Genomic DNA, 6,372 nt, shown 5'->3' with positions numbered 1-6,372 from the left:
TCTAATCTAATCTAATCTGATCTAATCTAATCTAATCTAATCTAATCTGATCTAATCTAATATGATCTAATCTAACCTGATCTAATCAAATCTAATCTAATCTGATCTGATCTAATCTAATCTAATCTAATCTAATCTAATCTAATCTAATATGATCTAATCTAATCTAATCTGATCTAATCTAATATGATCTAATCTAACCTGATCTAATCAAATCTAATCTAATCTGATCTGATCTAATCTAATCTAATATAATCTAATCTAATCAAATCTAATCTAATATGATCTAATCTGATCTGATCTAATCTGATCTAATCTAATCTAATCTAATCTGATCTAATCTAATCTAATGTAATCTAATCAAATCTAATCTGATCTGATCTGATCTAATCTAATCTAATCTAATCTAATCTAATCTAATCTAATCTAATCAAGAACTTTAGCCACTTAAGGCAGACAAACCCGAAGTTAGCTTCTTATTCACCAGCTTCTTCATTTTTTAGGAATATCATGGATTGTGATAAACAGAACTATAGATAAACAGAACAGAACATTCTGTATCATGACTCAAATTGTCTCAAATTGATTCATAGTGGGAATAATCTCACAAAAAAAAAAAAACATGCATTTTATGAGTCCTAGTTCCTAGTTCTATGATGCCTTATATAATCCAAACACTACAATTTTAATATTTATTAAAGGATTTTAGAAACAATTTCAGAGTTTATCTGACAATAATGTGGCTTTTAGTTCAGGGTTTATAGGTCTAATCCCTTTCAAAGAGTGGACACTCTGCACTCATATAACTGCCCATAGGAAACTGCTAAGATGGAGCAGATGGACAGCCATACTGACAGCATTCAGATGACCTCGCAATCATGCTGCCACTATTTTGAATGGCAACTTCAAGTTCATTCAGCAGTTCTGGGGCTGTTTATAATGAGATAATAAACCCACAGACGATCCAGCAGTTTGATTCATAGTGTGTATCATCTCTCAACCCCCTAAAAAATCATATTAACATGCATTTTGTGACCTAGTTGTGTTTATGGTCCATAAACTATGTACGTATTTCTTCCTGGCAGTTGAGGGACAAACTGGGTTCTTTGACTTTGGGACCAAAGCTGTGGGCCTCACATCAAACTGCTGCAATCTCTAACTGGGAAATGCCATTGAAAGTCAGTTTGTAAGGGGAATCTGGTTTCAATGGCCACTGCTTAACTGCCTTTCTTTACCAGTGACCAGAGCCCTCCTTTCCCTCTCTCTCTCCTTAATTCTCTTTTTGCCCTCAGGCACTTCTCTGCAGACCCTCTGTGCCACGGCCAGATCAAACACTCGTCACTAATCAGGAGCTTTTGATCAGGAGAGAGCAAATGCTCGCTGAGAGCCTGATGATGAGTGGAATGTATAATAGAGCTTAACACCTACCATCCCAGAGAACGAGAGAGGAACGGGCAGAACATCACACGGAAGAAGGAGCACAGAGAGGAGACGAAATGATGGCAAACGTGAAAGAAAAGAGAGACCACATACTGCCGGGAATGTTACATTTGAGATGGATTCCCTTACAAATTACCGATTGATTTCCTTTGAATTGTGGTTGTAGTGATGACGAATGAAAAATCTACACGCTGAAATTTCCAGCTGCATTATTTGCAAACCGCGTACTGGGTCACTAAATAGTATGCAAACAATAATGCATATACCATTAGAAGTGCTCTCTTTAGTGCAGTAGGTGAAGTACAGAAGTATGTGGTTTGGGACGCAGCGTTTAGATCAGCCAGTGAGACGTGATCAGCAGCTCCAGGGGCTGATTGTAGTTCTGCTGTGCTGCACATTAACTGCTCAGTAACATCTCCAAGCAAAAGTTTGAGGTATTTGTTGATTAAGGATCATTTATTGAGGTATGTATTCATTCGACGAAGGCGCCTCAGTGTAGCTGCAGCACCATTTAAGGTGGAACGGAAAATTAAAATGAGAAGCTGGTAAATAAAAAGCTGAGTCAAGCTTTATATTGGAGTCTATGATTTAGGAGCTTTGGCAGTTTTGGTGCCACTTTTCTAAATATTTTTTGTTATTTAGTTTTTATAAAATATTCAGAGGTGGACGAAGTACACAAATCATGTACTTGAGTTAAAGTCGAGACCCCCAAGATAAAATATTCCTCCAGTAAAAGTAGAAGTTCCTCCCTTTAGACCTCCACTTGAGTAAAAGTACAAAAGTATTTACCTTCAAATGTACTTAAGTATAAAGTAAAAGTACTAAAAGAGTAATTCTGGCTCTGATGTCCTGTTATCATTTTTATAACCAGACTGGCTTCATGAACTCATTTCAGGTGAAAAAATACTTAAATAAACTACTTAAAAAACGACTTAAGTACTGTAACAAATTACATTTACTTAACTACTGTCCACTTTTGATATACAGATTCTACAAAACATTCTTAAGAACCCTTTAATGATGCAAAGGGTTCTTTGAGTGTAGTTCTATATAGAACCATTTTCTTTACTAAAGAACCCTTGTAAAACATTTGATTTCCCCTGAAACTCTTTTTTGATAGGAGTGTTTGAAACGTGCTGTTGAACAAATTTGATTTAATTCATGTTTATCTTGTCTGATTTTCCTCTTGAGTAACTGCCCATCCAAAGTGTGTTCAGCAGCACTTCTCCAATGAAGCTCGTCTTATCACTGCTGATGTTCTTTGAAGAGAGTCGCTGTGGCGCTGCCATGAATCATGAAGGCCCTTTTTTTTAATTACACACTGCTTTACTCTTTATATGATGAAATCTTCAGAGCAATTAAAATGCATCTATTCGTCCTGATCTGTATCTGCTCCTTTTATAACATGAAGGATTCATAACTAAACGCGCTAAACAACAAATAACAGGCTGATAACTCTGAAGGCTGGCTAGCCTCTTATTCTCCAGGGTGTACTTTGGTTTGTCCATCTGAATTTACGGGATCAAATCGTAAGGCAAATTGTTCAGTAACTGCATGAAATCATTTATTTCAAAAGCTCCCCTCAAATGAACAGAATGTGTTTTATGATCACACATATTGCTCACAGTTTACAGCTTAAAGCCAAAAATCTCCGACGCTCTTTGTGTTATTTTCTAAAAGTGATGTTTCCAGAGCAGATCACTGAAGAGACGCCGTCTGTTTATAGTTTAGAGCCCAGATTTGGGGAAAAACGGGTCGACTTTCAGTAGAAAAACAAACTGAGTTCAGCTTCTTTTATTATAAGGGTTTAAAATGACATCACCGCCTAATAGACTGGAGAGAAGAGCTACAGCCTCACACGATGCCCAGCTTCTGAATGGAGCTTATGGAATATGAACGTTATGGTGAACATGATGTTTTGGACCCACCGGTGGTCTCGAGGAGTTTAAGAGGTTAACTAATAGGTTTTCAATCTGAAACTGAAGCACACAAAAGCATAGGTAGCGTTCGTAATCTGACACAAAACATTTGAGCAGTCTTTGAAAACTTTAGTGTTATTATTACGCCTGGAATATGTCAAAACTGTTCCGCTATGATTTGGTTATGTTCATTTTACAACTATGATGTGCTAGTGAAAGGAAAGATATCCTAATTGAGGTTGTTATGCTAAGCCATGGCTGGACTGGCCAACTGGCAGATCAGGCACTTTCCCGGTGGGCCAGTGTGACTTTTGGGCCAGCGCAATTGTTTGTTTGTTTGTTTCCGTCTAACTGGCCCATAAAGCAGGTAGGCTGGCCCATTGGCCCAATCACAGCTTTAAACACCTCCCCAGCTTCATTAAACAGCACATCCACTAAACAAATTCAGAGTAAACATGGAGAAGACAAATCACAGGGGAGCCAGAGGAGAAATGCAGGCCAAATATGACAAACCCTTGTGCCAGATGTGCTAAAATACCTGACATGTTTGCTACAGGACCTTCCTCACCAGCACTGGCCAGTGGTGGTGTTGACAGGCTCAGTGAGGAGGAAGTGTAGAAGTTACAGTAAGCAGAAGTCAACAACTGGCTGACTGCCTGGCTCAGCAATGTGTCATGAGAGATTATGGTGATTAGGATTAGGCTATGCTACACTGGAGTTCAGGAACCCTCTGAGACCCCATTCATAATACTGAGCAAAAAGTGCTGGTGGTGAATAAACTGGCCAGTGTTTTCAAAATGATGTTGATAATATTGCAATAAAACAAATTGCGCATGCTCTACTTCAATTTGGCTAGCTTACTGTTTTAGTGAGCTCAGGTCCAGTTTGCTAGCTAGCTAGTTATAATGTCAGTGTCTGTGTTTACATGCAAACACTGAGGTGTTTACACTCACTCTATTAAACAGTCTGATGGAAAATCTTCGTTTACATGCTCACTACAAGTAATCCGGTCCAATATGACGCGCGTGCATGGAGAACCACTTAGAGTAAACGTTATCATGACAGCAAGTATCACATCCAGTCAGAGTGAGATGAGCAGCAGTGAGCAGTGCTTGTGTTTTTAATTCACTTAAAATGATGTCAGACTCAGGAAAACGTCCGTCACATGTTCTTATTAAAGAAGGCAGAGATGGGGACGTCGTGTTCTGGATGAACTGGATGAAAATTTAAACATCAATTGAGACAAATTGAGACATCTATGCATTTATTTATTTATTAAACAACTATGTGTCCATTAGTTTTATTTTATCATTTAATACAAATACACCTCTTTATCAGGGTATCCAGTAATTCTGGACCTGATTGTATTATCATGTTAAAACCTCACCCACTTGTCTCTCCTCATGTCTGGCTTAGCCAGGCAGGCCTAGAGAGAAAAGCCAGAAGAGGAGGATATAGATTACTTTGCCGACCCTGAATCTTCCGAGTTACAGATATTTTTTATCCACAACAGAACAGCAGAAATTCAGTAGTGCAGCACCTTTAAACATTGTACCAGAAGGAAGTGGGCTGGCGGTCAGATACCTGCTCATAGGGAGCAAAAGAGATGCCAAGAGACTGAAGAATGAGGCAGCATATGCAGTACTGTGAAAATCAGTGGTGGACAGTAATGAAGTTGTTGACTTCTGCTGGCAGGTGTTTGTTTCTTGAAGAAAAAACAGGAGTGGAGACTCGAGGAAAAAGAAGTTTAATGAACGGGCATCTTCCTAACCAAGCAAGTCTAACTCAGCTTACACAATCAGACGCCCTCTGTCTCTTTGTGTAAACGACCTCTTTCTGTACTTTAGTATTTTTGGTGTATCTGTACTGAAGTTTCTCCGTTCTGGACGACTTTTTCCTTTCACTCCACTACATTTCAGAGTCTAATATCCGACTTTTTCCTCCTACATTTTGAGAAATCTGTTGTTCCTTTTGGTTTCTGTGTGTATAAAAACGTAACATGTCAAAACGAAAGAAGCGCAAAGCCAGAGCACCAATCAGGGCCCAGCGGTCACTTTGTTTAGAGCTGGTTTTGATCTGTTGGTCATACCGAACCAGCACACGGTTCAACGTCAGCGCAGCAGCGTGAAACTTTGGGAGAGTCTGTTCAACATAAATGATGAACCTGTGTTACACTGCAATGTCATACTGTTACAACATAAACATAAACTGTTGTATGTTTAATAAACTGTAAACTAGTTTATTTACTGAAAATAGGCATTTGATTTAATTAAAACTGTGAATTATCTTAATATATGCCACAATTACTCTGAAACAAACCACCTTCAAAGAAATGAAAATGTATCTGTATCTGTTATTCTTTTAAAAGCGGTTTGAAATGTAACACTTCAACTGTTTCTGCAGCTGGAAACTACTGCTGTTTTTCTTCACCAGTAAATGGCAGCAATTGCGATCAATGCTATGTGTCAAGCAGCCATAGAGTCTTGAGTAAATACCTCTTGCAAAACATTAAAGAGAAATGAATGAAAATAAATGAAATAACTTTAAAAAATTCAATATTTCTCTTTTCGCCTTTTTGCAATATTTCATATTTTTCTTACTTTTAAGGGTGAGTTATGCATACTGTATTATATATACACAGATATACACTCACCGGCCACTTTATTAGGTACACCTTGCTAGTAAAAGGTTGGACCCCTTTTTCCCTTCTTAATTCTTCATGTCACACTTTCAACAAGGTGTTGGAAACGTTCCTCAGAGATTCTGGTTGGTTATTTGAGTTCCTGTTGCCTTTCTATCATCTGGAACCAGTCTGCCCATTCTCCTCTGACCTCTCACATCAACAAAGCATTTTCGTCCACACAACTGACCGCTCACTGGATATTTCCTCTTTCTTGGACCGTTCTCTGTAAACCCTAGAGATGGTTGAGTGTGAAAATCCCAGCAGATCAGCAGTTTCTGAAATACTCAGACCAGCCCTTCTGGCACCAACAACCACGCCACGTTCAAAGCC

The sequence above is a fragment of the Pygocentrus nattereri genome, chromosome 19, assembly GCF_015220715.1.
Source record: "Pygocentrus nattereri isolate fPygNat1 chromosome 19, fPygNat1.pri, whole genome shotgun sequence".
In the NCBI taxonomy this organism is placed as follows: Eukaryota; Metazoa; Chordata; class Actinopteri; order Characiformes; family Serrasalmidae; genus Pygocentrus; species Pygocentrus nattereri.
Note: the sequence above shows the minus strand (reverse complement) of the source record.